Genomic DNA, 17714 nt, shown 5'->3' on the forward strand with positions numbered 1-17714 from the left:
TTTTTTTTAATTTTTTTTCAACGTTTATTTATTTTTGGGACAGAGAGAGACAGAGCATGAACGGGGGAGGGGCAGAGAGAGAGGGAAACACAGAATCGGAAACAGGCTCCAGGCTCTGAGCCATCAGCCCAGAGCCTGACGCGGGGCTCGAACTCACGGACCGCGAGATCGTGACCTGGCTGAAGTCGGACACTTAACCGACTGTGCCACCCAGGTGCCCCTGGACTCTCTTCTTTTCTGTTCGTCTCTAGGTCTTTCTTTATGCCATGATTTATCACTATTCTGATTATTACAATTTGGTAGTATGTTCAGAAATCAAGAACTGTGAGGCCTCCCACTTGGCTCTTCTTTTCCAAGACTATTTGGCTATTCGGGATCCTTTGCGAGTCTTTATACATTGTAGGGTGTTTGTTTTTATCTCAACTTTGCTGAATCTGTTTGTTAGCCCTTACAGATATTTTTAGTAAACTTCAGAGTTCTCCATAGATGAGACAGTGTCATCGCTGAACAGAGCTAATTTGGCTTTTTAATTTTCAATCTGGATGCTTTTTATTTCTTTTTCTTGACTAATTGCTGTGGCTAGGACTTCCAATACTGTCTTGAATAGAAGTGGTAAGAGGGAGTATCCTTGACTTATACCCGATCTTAGAGGAAAAGCTCTCAGGCTTTCACCACTAGAGCAAGATGTTAGCTGTGAGCCTTTCATATATGGCTTTTTTATTTTAACGTCGTGATTGTTTTTTTCTATCCTAGCTTTGAGTGTTTTTTTTTTTTGATGAAAGAATGTTGAGATTTTTTCCAGTGCTTTTTCCCGCATCAGTTGAGATGATCCTATAGTTTTTTTTATAATGTTTATTTATTTTTGAGAGAGAGAAAGACAGAGCGTGAGCAGGGAGGGGCAGAGAGAGAGAGGAGACAGAATCCGAATTATATATGCATAGATAATTCCCTGTTCTCAAAATCCTATAATCTCTTACTCCACCTGGTGTCTATCTTTGGTACTGCAGTTTCTCTGGTTCAGCTCGGGGCTACCTTCATTCTCCAAGGACCCCAACCTGGCATCTCAATGATACCTCTGTTCCCTTCAGCACAGCAAGTCCAGCGAGGTGGCAACCAGTTCCTGTGTCAGGGCCCAAATATCCCAAACACGGATGGGTATTCCATTGTATTTTCATCCTGAGAGAAAGCCGGGTGTTTAGAGCTTTCTCCCAACTTGCGCTTCGTTATTCTGGAAAGTTCTTAGAAGAGACCGGGGTGGGCAAAGGAACGGACGCTCTCACTTACTTCTTTGCTGTGTGTTCACCTGGAGCGCTTTCACCGCTTGTGCGGCGTCTGAAGCTCTCACAAACATCATGTCGTCCCTACGTTGGTTTCGAGTTACTATCCTAACAGGACAACGAGGGCCTGGGACTTGGTGTTCTGCCGTCTTGAAGACGTCAACCTACACCGTTGTATTTTTTGAACGTTTGTATCACTTTGTATTTATTCTGATCACTCACGATGAGACTTAGTTTTGCTATCTTATTTTATAAATTCTGACAGGTTGGTTTTTTCTTTTTTAAATTGCACTGCATAGATTTCATTTTCTACGCTTAGGAAAGCTATATGTTCTATTTGTATTTTTCTGATAGTGTCTCTGACTTAGATGCATTTCCCCCCAATAACTTCAAAAGCTTATAAATATCTAGAGTTTCACCCCGAATGAAAAGATTACTTCATTATGCTCACACCTCTTTCTTCTCCCTACTACTCACCAGACGACTATTATGCTATTTTTTTAAAAATTTTAGTTCTGGGTGTATTTTTTATTTTAAGGTGACCATCCTGTTTAGAAGTCATCTACAAACTTGTTTGATTATAAACACCTATCAATTAAAAACTCACAGTCATTAATTTATAAAATATATACTAATGCTTCTTATACATACAATACCTGGAAATAAACCGTTCACAAAAGAGTAGAAATAAAAATCAGGTTATAGCTATAGATGATGAAATGTTTTTGTTTCTAAATTCGGTGGTTTCTCGGGCCGCCTGGGTGGCTCAGTCGGTTAAGCAACTGACTTCGGCTCAGGTCATGATCTCGCGGTTCGTGAGTTCGAGCCCCGCATCGGGCTCTGTGCTGACAGCTCAGAGCCTGGAGCCTGCTTCGGATTCTGTGTCTCCCTCTGTCTCGGCCCCCCCCCCAAAAAAAAATAAATAAACATTAAACATTTTTTTTAATTCAATGGTTTCTTTCCTGCCACCCCAAGATGTACAGGGTCCATTTTGGAAAGTTCAGCAAACTTCCCCAGGTTATTCTTGGATCACTTTCTTAATTATATGATTCATATCTCATTGCTTCTTTGAAAATGTATTCATCAGTTTCCTGGAATATTTGGTTTTTAAAAAATGTTTATTTATTTATTTATTTTTGAAAGCGAGTGAGCACAAGTAGGGTTGGGGCAGAGAGAGAGGGAGACACAGAATCCGAAGCAGGCTCCAGGCTCCGAGCTGTCAGCACAGAGCCTGACGCGGGGCTCGAACTCACGGACCGCGAGATCGTGACCTGGCTGAAGTCGGACGCTTAACCGACTGCGCCACCCAGGCGCCCCTTAAGAAGGTTTTCAATGACAGTTTCAACTGTAGGTTCCCACACCTTTTAGTCTGCATGACTGAAAATGTTTTATTCCATGTCCAAAGTTAGCCGGTAGCTTCACTAGATAATAAACTATGTGTTTAAGTTTCTTTTATTTAGAAAGAAATGGACTCTGTTTGCTTTTTGCATGTCATATTGCTGCTGAGAAGTTTGATGTCAACCTGAATTTTCATTTTCTTTTTTCTTTTTCCGTGTCTCGGGAAGCTTTCTGAACAGGATATTTCTCAGTGAAAAAGTCACGCATTGGGGGCAAGTCTGACATCAGGCGTTCCTTTCACGGATCGTGCCTTTGGCGTTGGATCTCAGGCACTCTTTGACTTGTTCTAGATCCTGAAGGTTTTCCTCCATATTTTCTCTAAAATTTTATAGCTTCATATTTTATATTTCAATCCGTGGTCCATTTGCAGGGTTTTTGTTTTTTGTTATTTTGTGGTCTTGTTTTGTTTTGTTTTGTTTTGTTTTGTTTTTGTATAAAATGTGAGAATAAAGTTGAGTTTCTTTTTTCTTTTTTTTTTTTTATTTTGCCTATACGATGTCTAAGTACTGCAGCACCATTTGCTGAAAGGTTCTTTCCCCCAAATTGTTTTTGCACCGTTTTCAAAACTCACGTAGCGGGGCACCCGGGTGGCTCGGTCATTTAAGCGTCTGACTTTGGCTCAGGTCACGATCCCTCGATTCATGGGTTTGAGCCTCGCCTCGGGGCCAATGCTGTCAGTGTAGAGCTGGCTTCAGATCCTCTGTCTCTGTCTCTCTCTCTCTCTCTCTCTCTGCCCCTCCCCTGTTTACTCTCTCTCAAAAATACATGAAAATTAAAAAACAAACAAACACAAAACAAAAATCACAGGGGCATATTTGTGCGAGCGCATTTACAGACTCTCTACGACATTCTATTGAACTCTGTGTCTTTGTTCACCCACACCACACCACCTCGATGCCTATAGCAACGTTACACATCTTGAAACCGCATAGACTGATTCATCCCAGTCTATGCAGAAGAATTCCTGTATTCTTCTTTTTCAAAATTCTTTTAGCTATTTTAGTTCCTTTAACCATTAACAACGTTCCTTTAGCTATTCTAGTCTCCGTACAAATTTTAGAATAGTATTGCCTGTGTCTGCAAAGAAGCCTTGCTGAGATTTTAAGAAGCATTGCATGAAACTCGTGTATCAATTTGGGGGAGAATTAGCACCTTTACTGTGTCGTATGTTGCAAAATAGAAGCATGTTCTGTGTCCCCCTTTATCTAGATCTTCTTGATTTCTGTAATCAGCAGTGTGTTTTCTTGTTTAGATTTTTTTTTGTTTCAAAAAGTTTTCAGCTTTATAACTGAGTACTTTTATTGTTTAATGCTGGCAATTAGTTTGTGTTTCTTTTTAAAACTTTTTTAGGGGCGCCTGGGTGGCGCAGTCGGTTAGGCGTCCGACTTCAGCCAGGTCACGATCTCGCGGTCCGGGAGTTCGAGCCCCGCGTCGGGCTCTGGGCTGATGGCTCGGAGCCTGGAGCCTGTTTCCGATTCTGTGTCTCCCTCTCTCTCTGCCCCTCCCCCGTTCATGCTCTGTCTCTCTCTGTCCCAAAAATAAATAAACGTTGAAAAAAAATTAAAAAAAAAATTTTTTTTTAATTTTATTGTAAAAAGAGCGGGAGAGAGAGAGAGAGAGAGGGCTGGGGAGAGGGGTGAGGGTTAAAGAAAGAGAATCTCAAGCAGGCCCCACATTCAGTGCAGAGCCGGACAAGGGACTCGATCCCACCACCTGGGGTCATGACCTGCGCTGAAATCAAGAGTCGGACGCTCAACTGACCGAACCGCCCAGACGCCCCAAAGTATTGTGTTTCTAACTTCAGCGCCTACATGTTCGCTGCCAGCACATAGAAATCGTTTGATTTTTATCTTGAATCCTGAGATCTTCACGATCTCGTAGTCCATGGGAGTTATTCCCTAGGATTTTCCTGGAGACAATCGGGTCATTGCAAATAAGGACAGTTTTATTCTTCTAGATGCGTGTGCCTTTTTCTGTTTTGCGCTGCCTGGTGTCTTTGGAGCAGACTGATCATTGTCTCAAAGTGTTCTCTTTTGTCAGGGGTCCTTTGCATGTTCCTCTGGCTGGAGAGAGCAGGCTTCTGTCGGGGGTTTTTCTCACTGCACCTGTTCCTGCTTCTGGGCTCTTGGGTTTACATTACCCGGCCTAAGACAAGGAGGCAAACAGAAAGGCCGGGGAATTCGCCCTTGTGTTTTCAGGGACCCCTCCGCCCCTAACTGGTCTTCCTGTACTGACGCACTTTCAGAGGGTGCTTCTGTGCATTTCACATTTAATCTCCAGATTTTGTATCTGTGTTTAATGGGAGGAACAGAGGGCCAACAGGTGTTCCACATTCTCAGAAGCACCCTTTGATTTTTAACAATATTTTGAACATCTCACTCTTTGATATATATGTCACAGGCCCCATTCAGTTAGGAGAAAAGATTTTTTTTTTTTTCAAGTTACAACGACCACAACGGAAACAACTTACAGTTGCTTAGGAAATGACACCTCCAGGCTTGTCTACCATAGACTGGGACTCAGCGAGGCTGGCCTGCCCCAAACTCGTTTGCTTGAAGGACAGATGCTTTTCTCGGAGAAGAAAACCAGCTTGTGGAAAGAGCTACAGGCTCAGTTCTGTTCGGACCTTAGGTGGCCGGAGGAGGCGAGACGCTGGTTACAGCAAGGAATTTACGTCCAGGAGGATTTTGTTTCCCGTCGAGCCCCCAGGACCCTGCCTGAGAGTTTTGGAGAGGCTGTGGGGCCAAGCGGAAAGAACCCAGTTCCGGCTGCGTAAAACAAAACACGTGGCCAACGTCCCCCAAAAGGCTGAAAGATGCTGTCTTCTCCACGTGGTCACAGGACATTAAACTACTTCGAGGACCGATGCTTGCTCCTTCCCGTGTGAGCTTGGAAGGAGAGTCTGGAGCTGTTCTGTGACCATCGGGCAGAACCGCGTGATGACAGACGATGGCAGCAGCAAGGGTCCGGTTGGTTTGCGTGTGAAGGCGCGCTCTCCATTCTGGGCAAGCTTATTCTGATTGCCCTAAATCCCTCACAATACCAACTCGGCCTGTGATTGCTCAGTGCACGTTTTTCATTGGACTTCTGCGCCTTTCACTGTCCTGTGCTGTTGCTTATCTCTCCTGCGCCCCACGTTAGATCAGTCCGTTCCAACTCAGGGTTTTGGGGTCCAGCTTTTTAGACACCACTTTCCTGACTACACTGCTTGTATTTCTAAAGGTGTCTTCCCATGGTTAGAGCTAATAATTCTCCACGTTTTAATTCGCACCATTTCTTCCCATGCCACAGACCCTCTGTTTCTCTTTTCAGTAGAGACACGGTCGTTTCAGACAGGACTTTCGTCACCTGGCAGAGCCCCCCTGCTTCCGGTCACCTCCGCCGCATGCCTTGGGCCAGGCGGACCTTCCCGCCCACCCTCTGGTGTCTGCCAGGTGTTTATTTACAGATGTGTTTCTGGAAAAACAAAATAGGAAGTTTGCTACTCCCTGGGCTGCTCCGGATGCCCGCGGGCAGGATTGGGCGAAATATTCGTTGTCCATCTATCAAGCCTCTTCTGCTCCCGGCTCTGTGCGTAGGGAGCTTCATGGCAGCGTCCGTAGCTCCTAGGGCACAACCTACCGCCAGACGCTTCTGTTCTGCGTGGCCCGGATTCCATGACCAGAAAAAGGGCTTGGTTGGAAATGGTTGGACCGGAGCTTTGGGAGAGCAGCAGTGTGGCTTCCGGAGGGGGGAGGTGTTGGCGAGGTGTGCAACTCACACTCCCGCACCGTGGGCCGGGCTTCCCTGTGAGGAGCGCCGCCGTGGTCTCGCTTTGTGGCGGTGACGTGCTGTGTTTTCATTTGCACGTCAAGCACGGCCTGCTGTTTGCATTCCCCAGCCCGCGGCCACCCGCCTGGGCTGGGCGCCTCACCGGCTGCGGATCAGAACCGCTTCCGAGAGACCCCGGCATGAGATCGCCCCTCGAGGCTCCAGTCTACCTCCGAGCCGAGAAAGCTGACATCTCAGTGACTGGAAAGGCTTGCCAGATTCGGGCAAAGCCCTCCCCGCCCAGATCATTTTTCAGCGTGGTCGACTTTCACTTCTTTTGTGCCCTCACGCGTGTTTTAGAGGAGAGTTGGACGCCCTGCGTCAGGAGCTGCGAGCCAGGGCCTCGTTTAGGTAGTTACCTGCCACCCTCCCCTGAGTCCCTTCCGGCCTCGGTTGCCACACACTTACGTGGCAATTTTGTTGGTAGAAGGTGGTGAAACCAAACAGGAGCGAAGGCCCCACAAGAAGCTGACACGGGAACAGAACCGGGAAGCACTTAAAGCTGTCCTCGGGCCTGGCTCAGTCAGTTACGTGTCTGACCCTCGATTTCAGCTCAGGTCACAATCTCGTGGTTTGTGAGTTCACGCCCCGTGTCAGGCTCTGTGCTGACAGCTTAGAGCCTGCTTGGGCTCCTCTCTCTCCCTCTGTCTTTCTGCACCTCTCTTCTCACACATGTGCTCTCTCTCTGTCTTTCTCTCTCTCTCTCTCTCTCTCACACACACACACACACACACACTACATAAACCTAAAAAAAAATGCTGTCCTGGGGTCAGTGTTAGAATAAAAATGGTGGGGAAAGGAATTAGCCACGCGCCATTTTCCCCTGTGCCCACGGGTTTGGTATATGCCGCTAATTTCATAAGGCCAAGTATGAGCCGGTCGGGGTGCCACAGGTTTAACAATTAAATGGCAAGGTGGCACCCGGTATTGTGCCCCACTATGTTGGGGGTGCATTAGCAGCAAATTATTCTGGGAGGTGAGGGCAAACAAACATCACCCGCAGGTACAACCAAGGACACCACCGTCCTCGGAGATCAGGGCCGAGCGAGGCCTTGGGGAGTCACGAAGCGGGCAAGCCCTCCGCGTCTCCAGCTGGGGCTCTCTCCACCTGCTCTCGGCCACAAGACGCCTGGGTGCCCGGAAGCCATGCTCCGGTGCTCGGGGAGAGCAGGAGAATCAGGGCCCAGAGCGAGACTTGGATTTTCTGACTGCGTGAGATCCTCACTATGCAAATGCAGGATCCCTGCTTTGGGTTCAAGGTCTCTGGGCATTAAGACAGGGAAGATGCTCTGCCTCCCCCGGGCTTCTCTAGCCAGGTCTCGGGGTCCGTGCCTCCCCTGTGTCCACCAGTAGGGATGGCCCTGGGGCAAAACACGTGGGAGACTGACCGATCTGCTCTGCTTCCTTCCTTCGGGTCATGACCCTGTCCTCTGGCACATCACAGATACTTCTAGAACCGTCTCTGGGATCAGAGCATTTGCCATCCTTCTCACGGGCTGTGTGTTTTCACAGTGGGCGCCTGCCGTGGAGGATCCTGCTCACTGGAGACAACATTCCGGAGCAGGTGAATCTTTGGGACGGGTCTCGGACTCTATCCCAACGGGAGTTTTTCACGTCTGGGGAAAACTCTGGCCGGAGGAAATTTGTAATTACGGCTACTGGTGTTTCAACTGATGCTGAATTTGTTACATTTGGGGTAAACAACGTTGTTAACGTCTGGAATAACATTACCCTTCAACTAACAGTTCATTTTATAATCCAATAAAAAAAAAAACAACAGTATTAAAACTTCCACTGTATTGCCACGTAAACAAACCTAAACCCACAAAGTGAACACATCTGGTTCTCTAAGACCTTCACTCACCTACCTAGCATCTAACAAACAAAACCTTTCTTAATTACTCAAGCCGCTCTTATAATGCTAAGAAATCACCCTTACAAATACGACAGACCGCTTTGAACACCTTAAAGGCAGAGCCAGCACGGAAGAGAGCCCTGGTCCCCGAGATGCTGCCACTCCTGTAGGTCGCGTCCCACCGCAGGATGGGGCTGCCACCTCTATTCTTCATCCACGCGATCAGGGGACCCTCGCCCCAACCAAGGAGGGAGAGGCCCCCGGAGCCACTGGGACAACACAGGCGGTGGACTGAGGTTCAGCGCCTGAGACTTGTAAGAAAAAAAAAAGAAAAAAAAAAAAAGTCCAGGACTATTTACCCTAAACTGGCTTTTGCGGGATTTAGCTCTCACGTACGACGGGATGTCTCAGACCGAACGTATTTTCTTCCAACATCACACACTATCTTCTTCCATTCTTTCCCCTTTTTTTTTCTGAAAGCACTTACAAACATCTTATCATAACCTCTTTCTTTTTTTTAAAAAAATGTTTTTATTTACTTTTGAGAGAGAGAGAGAGAACTCGGAGAGAGAGGGAGACACAGAATCGGAAGCAGGCTCCAGGCTCCGAGCTGTCGGCGCAGAGCCCGAAGTGGGGCTCAGGCTCACGGACCGCGAGATCGTGACCTGAGCCGAAGTCGGACGCTCAACCGACGGAGCCACCCAGGCGCCCCCATAACCCCTTCCTTAACGCTGTTTCTTGACTAAGATGATGCCCCTCCTCACCGTGGCGGTGGCTGGCCAGCTCATCATTACAGGACACCCACATTGCTTCATTCTCTTGCAGCCAGGTGGCCGGTGTGGCCACGTGAGCGCCTCCCACCTGGATGCGAGCGGAATGGATATGTTTGTATCCAGCACCAAGGGAATGTCACACGGAAGCTGACAAAACAGCGTCAGCCCGGCCCCTCGCGTGACCGTGGGGACAGAGCTGCCTCGTCCACCTGAAACCCGCTGTGACTGATACGTGAGAAAGAAAGACACTTTTTGTAGTTTAGTTGAACCCCCCGGAACCTGGGGGATTACCTCTCACGGCCAAGTAGTCTGCTCTAACGTGCACGCTCGGAACGGCGTTCAACTAGATTTGCCTTGATGGGTCCAGGCGTTCACCAAAACCTTAATGCGGTGTGCGCGTGGCTTGGCTTGACCAAGAGGCAGCATTTCTACAGATCAGAAATCCTGAGGACCAGCTCTTCAGGGTATCTGGTCATTGTTGATCTTTTACTATCCCATCACAAGCTCGTGATTTTCCCGGCATTAGTGTTTTCTTTGTATTGCCTAAATGATTTGACCTTGGAGGAGGACTAAGTAGGTCTTTTGCCCGTTCCAGGATTATACCAGATGTCTTTCAAGCCACTCTTAATCCTGGCAATAAAAAGAGATCTAGCCTCAACTTGACGCTTTCTGCCTATCGAAATGCCAAAAGTCCTTTCCAGAACACTGTAATTTTTTTTTTTTTTAGTGGAAACAAACATCAGAGTACTTTACCCGCCCGCAGGTAGTGACTGACATCCCCCCTCAGTCATTATAGAGGCAAAGCTAGAAATGACATATGTTTAAAAGGACGTGAGTTCACATTCATGTTTCCATTTGAACACCACACTTCCTAAGTTTTACTTGTTTTGTCCTCCCTCCAGATATTTTGAATGAATTTATCCCGTTTCCTGAGCCTCTTGTGCAGATGACATCCTCCTAGTAAATTTAAATAGAACACATTTATGGGCTGCCATAAGAAAACACGCATTTAAATTATAGTAAGTGTCTAAAACTTCTAAAACATAATTGGAGGCCCCACCCTTGGTTCTTGGATCCAGGATCCTCGATAAATTTCTCCGCCTCTTGTTCTATAATCATTTCTTGATTAGAACCACCAGAGGCTCTGTTATGTTCCTCCAGAATTTTCCAGCAAAAGTCTCCTAATTCCCCTCGCTAAACAGGGACAAAGTCATCACTACACATTTGTGAGGATTTCTCCAGGAATACGCGCAGTGCTAAAAATACAAAGTATATTTCCAGAGATTTCAAAAACTCATCAGAACCTGAACAGTTGCCATTCTTAAAATCACTTTTAAGATATGAAGTCTTGTGCTTGGGTTATTGAAAGGAGGTTGTAGGAAGTGACTGCCCGTCTGCCAAGATTGTATAGTGTGGATGCCGTTTTCTGTTTTACACGTTCCCATCCCAGAGCGATGGGTTCTTGGAGGGAGCACGATGTATCACAAAAACCAGAAAGAACATGGCGCCATGAGATTGATGCTCTCATTTGGGGGACTTTACCAGGGACATTTGTGACAAGTCAATAAAAAAAGAAACTTTCTCGCTCGAAGCCACCAACTCTTTCTTTCTTTTCTCATCTAGGTTGCTAGTAACCATCAATAGAAAAATCACAGGAGGGGTGCCTGCGTGGAGAGTTGGTGAAACATCTGACTCTTGATTTCCACTAAGGTCGTGATCTCATGATTCGTGAGATTGCGTCTCTGTGCCGATGCTCTCCCAAGAGCCTGCTTGGGATTCTCTCTCTCCCTCTCTCTCTCTCTCTCTCTCTGACGCTCTCCCGCCCGCCTTTAAAAACAAATAAATAAACTTTAAAAATAAAAGAATGCAAAATCACAGGAATGTGGACCAAACATACCAATTTCAGTTCGAGGTCTCTATGTGCCAGTGCAAAGTGTGTGGTAAAAAAAATGGAAGCAACACACTAACTCAAACAAGTGAGTCAAATGTAAGGGGATCTCTGATATCTGTCGAATACTACAGGGGGAATTTAAACAAAAAGTGCATTTCCGACAGAAGGGGATTGGAACTAGTACTATATATTTGGAATACAGTGCCTTCTCTTTAAGCCCACTTTTGAGGGTAGAAAGAAAGAGAAGTTTTTAGAGCAAAGAAAAGAATCTCGTTTCTTGGCCAGTGGGGATATGGGTCATGCTTTGTTTACAGATGAAAATCCGGCCCCAGAAACAGGATTTATTAATGGGGAGAGGGGAACTTGAAGCGGGACTCACGACAGAATAGTACTTGGCAGAAAGTCCTGTTGAGCCGCCTACTCTCTGCGATGACAATCTTTTTCTCGCACACAGTAGTTGAGAAGTGAAGGAAATTTCTATCTTGTTACGCACGTCTCATGTTGAAGAAGATCTGAACAGTCCCGAGGAGTATCTTCAGGCCCCATTCTTCTCGTGTACCGTAAATCTTAAGGAAGCAGGTTTCAAATATTTCCCAAAAACTGTAAGCGTGACTCCACGAGTGGGTCTGAGAAGGCTTGCCCGGGACAAATCAAAGACTCTCGGAATTTAAGGACTCCGTCTGTTTGGAAGCACACACGCATGCGCTGGCCATCACTGCTATTCTTTTTTTTTTTTTTTTTTAATTTTTTTTCAATGTTTTTTATTTATTTTTGGGACAGAGAGAGACAGAGCATGAACGGGGGAGGGGCAGAGAGAGAGGGAGACACAGAATCAGAAACAGGCTCCAGGCTCCGAGCCATCAGCCCAGAGCCCGACGCGGGGCTCGAACTCACGGACCGCGAGATCGTGACCTGGCTGAAGTCGGACGCTTAACCGACTGCGCCACCCAGGCGCCCCATCCATCACTGCTATTCTTATGGGAAGAGTGAGAGGCAGGCGTGAGGCTCATGCCACACACAGGTAAGGACGGCTACTGGGCTGTTTCCATGATCACACCCCTGGAGGAAATGGATTCGCCCAGTATAGTGCGTTGTCCGGTGGGAGAAACAAAACAAAACAAGAAGCGTTCGTAACGTTGAGGTATTAAAAATACTGGGAGTTCAGTCGTTGGCCACCAGACTTTATTGCGTATTTCTCATTTCTTCCTGCATGAGAATTACAGTTGGTACCAGAGTCAGCCTGGAATCTGCACCTACTGTTACAGAAATGGCCCTCGAGCAGCGTGAGAATGGCCCGGGTTAGCGGTATAGGTCATGGCGAGGACTAGAAGACACAGATAAAGCTGTGATCGGGAGAGCCTTCATGCAAACGTTGGTTCTGTCCTCCTTCCAAGTATAACCCATCGTCCCTAGTGCATCCTCCTGCGTGAAAGGGTCCCGTGACGTCACATAACCTAACTGCACACGCTGCCTTTTGACTTCCAAGCTTCCCTTGTGACTGCCTGTCGTTTCTCACTAATCTGACCCAGATCGTTTTCCCTTTGGGGCAGTCAGTAAATCATGCAAGAGGCTAGACCTCTTTCTTGATTTTCTTGCTTATCTTTCTTTCCTGGCTGTGGTCTATATATTTTCCATTTCTTTCATCTTTCAAAGTGATGTTCAGGCTTTTGACGAAGCATTTTTCCCCTAACGCTCTTCCTTTGATTCATGTCCATGCCTTCACTTTCTCCGTAGCCTGTAACCTCTATTAACAAGATATTTCTGGCACAAAAAGTAATTCCTACTGGCAGCAGACTGATGAAATGTGAATAGAAATTAAAGCTTCATTTTCCTCCACTTAGGAATCCTGCTCTTCTGTAAATATAAGGCAATCGGTGATCAAGTGGCTTGCCAGACGACCTCCCTATTTATTAAATGTTTCAGAAATGTTAGAGCCAATCCTGAAAAACATTCTAGAAGAGCACAGTTAAGGACAAATGGATTTTTGGGGGCCTGGCTAATTTTCTACTTTTCAATAATTTCTTTTCAGATTTAACCCCCACTCTGCCAAGACTTTCATAAGCTTCCTGTTTCTGTAGGAAACCGTGTGAGGTTTACTTCATTTTAGAACGGGGGCCCGGGGGCGCCTGGGTGGCGCAGTCGGTTGAGCGTCCGACTTCAGCCAGGTCACGATCTCGCGGTCCGTGAGATCGAGCCCCGCGTCGGGCTCTGGGCTGATGGCTCGGAGCCTGGAGCCTGTTTCCGATTCTGTGTCTCCCTCTCTCTCGGCCCCTCCCCCGTTCATGCTCTGTCTCTCTCTGTCCCAAAAATAAATAAAAAACATTAGAACGGGGGCCCACAGCAGCTTCCACGAGATGAGCCACGAAATGCAGAGCAGTGGGCGCTGAAGCAGGGCTGTGAATAATAATCGATCAGCCCTTCACCAGTACCTTCGCTCTCTGAAGTAACCATACCTAAATCCAAAATGAGCCAAAAGGAAAAAAGAGAGTTTGAGTAGGGACGACGAATCCATACCACACACACATATTTCTGTGGACCACAGTACCTTCATTTCTAATCCTTGAGTATTATCGCTGACTGGTCTCTTCTCTCCTGGTGGTCTGCCTCGGGCTTCACTCTGGGTCTGATTCTATATAAGGCAACTCATCAGGGCAACACGTAGGCAGCTTCCGGCCATAGATTCAACCTTCAGGTAGAAGGAAAGCAGAAGGGCTATGTTCACCCTTGAGGTTGGGCAGGCAGTTCTGAGTTATGGAAGCTTGGATTCCCATAAGCTACTGGCTGAACGCTCGCGCTGGGATGGGCTCCCCAGGCATGTTGCTTTTGGCTGTCTCTCTCTGGAGTGGCAATATGAAGCCCGGTAAGGCCATGGTGTTGGTAGGATCAGGGGAGAGATACTCGCTCTGCTTCCCTCACTCAACTAGCTGTAGACATTACAGAGACAAAATTAGGCACCTCCCACATGTCGCTGCAGAGAAAGTATTGTGCCTACCATGCTGTCGGGACTTAGACTCATGATTACGGCATTCATACACTTCAAAAATTTCTTATGCTTATTTATTTATTTTTGAGAGAGAGAGAGAGAGAGAGAGAGAGAGAGAGAGACAGAGAGAGAGAGAGCGTGCACAAGCGGGGGAGAGGCAGAGAGAAGGAGAGACAGAATCCCAAGCAGGCTCTGAACCACCAGTGCAGAGCCTGATGCAGGGCTCGAACTCACAAAACCTGAGCCGAGATCAAGAGTCAGATGCTTAACCGACCGCGCCACTCAGGCACCCCAGCATTCACACACTCTCAAATCCGTCCCTGTTTCGATGCCACCCCAGTACGCCGTGTCTTACCTAGACCCAAATCCTTAGGATCTCCACCACATACTCTTAAAGTATCGAATGTTTTAACATGTCCAAGGGCTCAATTCCTAGCAAGATTCTCAAACATGCCTAATACATTCTCCAACCCTGAAGAAGACATTAACTTTATACGTTATATCTCGGTTTTAATTGATTCCAGTGTCTCTTGCTAAGACCATGTTTGATAAGACCGTGACCAACGACTACGAAGATTTAGATGTTCTTTGTTATGTTTACTCTTTTATTTCTTCTGCCTTCCAAATGGTCTGGGGTGTCCTTCAGTGATGTTGCTTTAGTGGTCCTTCTATATCCTTGTGAGGTTAAACGGTGTCATCGTTTCTGTTGGGTCTACCGTCTACTGTCAGCTCAGTGTCCTGCTACGTCAGGACAGCTTGATCCCCAACTTGTCCACGTCGTGCCCTCTGTCGTCAAGATAGTGGCTCATTCCGTTAAACATCCAGCTGCATTACATTTCATTGTCTCTTTTTCTTTACACTCAGTTTACAATAAGATTGGGACATCATAAATTAAAATGGTTGTTCAAAGTTTGTAATGGCAATACATGATCGTCTCCTCTAAGTCTCTTTAGTTTGAGATATTTGTGACGGATTAAGTTCGAGGGCCAAGTTGTTAGACCACTGAATAGTATTTATAAGAACAATTACGGCTAAAATTTTTGTGACTTTTCTGCATATTGTTTATTATTATTTTTAAATGGGTTGATTTGCCTATCTCCTTCAGTCTATCAGGAGTACCTATTGTCTCTGCCCATCAAAAGTCTCGGTTTTTCGGGGCACCAGAGTGGCTCAGTGGGTTAAGCATCTGACTCTTGATTTTGGCTCAGGTCATGATCTCACGGTTTGTGAGTTTGAGTCCTGCATCAGGCTCTGTGCTGACAGTGTAGAGCCTGCTTGGGATTCTCTCTCTCCCTCTCTCCCCGCCACTCCCCTGCTCGCGTTCTCTCTCTCTCTCTCAAAATAAATAAATGAACCTGAAAATAAAAAAATTAAAAATGATTAAAAAATTCTCAGCTTTTCATAATCACTAGCCTGGCCATTTTTTGTTTCCCTTTGGTCACAGAGTCTCTTCCTTTACCTCCTCTGTTTGCATTTTGGAGGCTGTTTGGTGTGTGGCCCGTATCTGCGGCTCGTATCCCTCTGTGTGGCCTGTTACTCTGTCTCATGAGGCTGCTTGTCCCTGTGACAGATGTTTCCATTATTCAAGTGCAGTAGGAGTCTGTCATTTTCCTAGCTAACAGCTTTCTCATTATCCTCACTAGATTCTGAGCTCTGTCAGGTCCAGGCTTTTAAGAATCTCAAAGTAGGGATTTATCCTAGTTTGTGTTGGTTGGCATATGATTGCTTCCCACCTATCCTTTTAACTTGTATGTATTTCTTCATTTTATCTTTTTTTTTTTCCATCATGACCAGCGTTACTCGTTAATCCCCATCCCGTATTTCCCGCATCTTCCACCCACCGCCCTCTGGGGACCATGAGTTTGACCTCGATAGTTAAGAGCTCTTTCTTGGTTTGTCTTGCCCTCTTTTTTATTTTTCGTTGCCCACTTGTTTCTTGAATTCCACATACGAATGAGATCATATGGCATTTGTCTTTCTCTGACTAGCTTATTTCTCATAGTATTATACTCTCTTATATTTTGTATGCAATACATATTCCTCTAGGTTTTTAGTGCTTTGGGTAGTTTATTCAAGGTAGTCTTGGGGCACCTGGGTGGCTCAGTCAGTGAAACGTCCGACTTCAGCTCAGGTCATGATCTCACAGTTTGTGAGTTCGAGCCCCACATCAGGCTGGCAGCTCAGAGCCTTGAGCCTGCTTTGGATTCTGTGTCTCCCTCTCTGTCTACCCTCCCCCACTCACACTCTGTCTGTTTCTCTCTCTCAAAAATAAATAAACATTAAAAATTAAAAAAAAAAAGGTAGTCTTGAGTGCTCCAATCAGAGTGGCTCCGTCCTGGAGAGGGGCCACCTTTGTGTGTGCTTCAGTGAGAGTACCGTCCACACGTAAATCAGATCATAATTTATATTCTACGTGTGAATCAGCGTGGGTCCGTGCTCTCCTTCCTAACTTCACGGATTATCATTTTGTCTCTCTGTGGTCTTCTCAAGCTTTAGCTATTTAGCTGTTGCCTAGAGTTCGACCCATTTCTCTATCCCTGTAAACATCCCTGTCAGTTAGGGTTGTGACACACCCGAGATCTGTCTTTTGTCTGATTTTGGTCTGTCGTCTGATGTGAACCCTTCTGATGTGTTCAGTTCTCTTCTGCATCTTCTGCGGTCCTGGCCGTGCCCAGGACCAGTATACAGAAGTTGGCCCTGTCGTCCACACCCTTGTCTCTGTCATGTCTTTCCGCTGAAGATACTGTGGCCACCGCACACACTGAGAGTCCCAGTGCACGAACTCGAATGTTCTGCCTTAGACTTCTTCCTGAACCAACTCCGTTTCCTAAACCCCCAACAGTATGAAGGAAATTATTCACTCATGCATTTGTTAGTTACTTAGGACACACCAAGTGCCTTCCATGTGCACTGCTGGAAGTTTGACTGTGACCCAGAGCCCCAGACACCTCCTAGATCTTTCTTTGCATCAAGACCATCAACCCAATTGCTCCCACAGCTTCTTCTAATACTTTTTTTTTTTTTTTTACATTTTACTTCTTAGCATCTTCATGGGTTTTAATTTTGCGTTGGGTGTAATGTAGGGATAGTGTTTTTCCCCTCACACGAGTAGGACATTGACAGAAGTCACTAATCATCTAATCCACACTGATGCGAGTATCACTTTCACAGCACCTTTATGACATTATACGATTCGGGTTTTCAAAATTTCTCCTCTAACATACACATAGATTCTTGTGCTTGAGAAGAATGTATTCCAGTTTAGGGCTGACTATAAATATGCTTGTAGTTTATAAGAGCAATATTTATGTTCAAGTATTTTAATTGTGTTGTTGACATCATCTCTGCATTTGCTTATTATTCCACGTATCTTATCTGTTCATTTCAGACCAAAGGAGTTATATCACCGAGTAGGATTGTCAATTTTTCATTTGCAATCTGAATTTCTGCCAGCTTTTATGTATTCTAAAGTTGCAGAGAAGTTCAAAGCTCCTGTAGGTACTGGTATATTGTAGTTTTTTATCAACATAAAATATCTCCCTATCCTTTTAAATGCTTTTCCATCCCTTTCTTTTATTTCCCCTTATTGTTTGCTGTAGTCTAGTCTCTTGTAAACAAAATAGCTATTTGAAGAAATGTAATTATGCAATATCTGTCTTTGGGGAGATGTTATTCACCCTCTATATTTATCTTGAGTAAAGCTAAACATGGACTTACCACTCTTCCC

At 45.9% G+C, this 17714-nt stretch overlaps 1 long non-coding RNA gene across 1 annotated transcript in view; it reads left to right on the forward strand.

The window, feature by feature from the left end:
- The window catches only part of LOC122474510, a 7456-nt gene extending 4393 nt beyond the window's left edge, over positions 1 to 3063 (forward strand). Inside the window, exon 3 of the long non-coding RNA XR_006294922.1 lies at positions 2843 to 3063. This is a non-coding gene — a long non-coding RNA (uncharacterized LOC122474510). The remainder of the gene's footprint in view (positions 1 to 2842) is intronic.
- Positions 3064 to 17714: the final 14651 nt, after the last annotated feature.

This window comes from Prionailurus bengalensis, chromosome D4 (genome assembly GCF_016509475.1).
Source record: "Prionailurus bengalensis isolate Pbe53 chromosome D4, Fcat_Pben_1.1_paternal_pri, whole genome shotgun sequence".
NCBI lineage: Eukaryota > Metazoa > Chordata > Mammalia > Carnivora > Felidae > Prionailurus > Prionailurus bengalensis.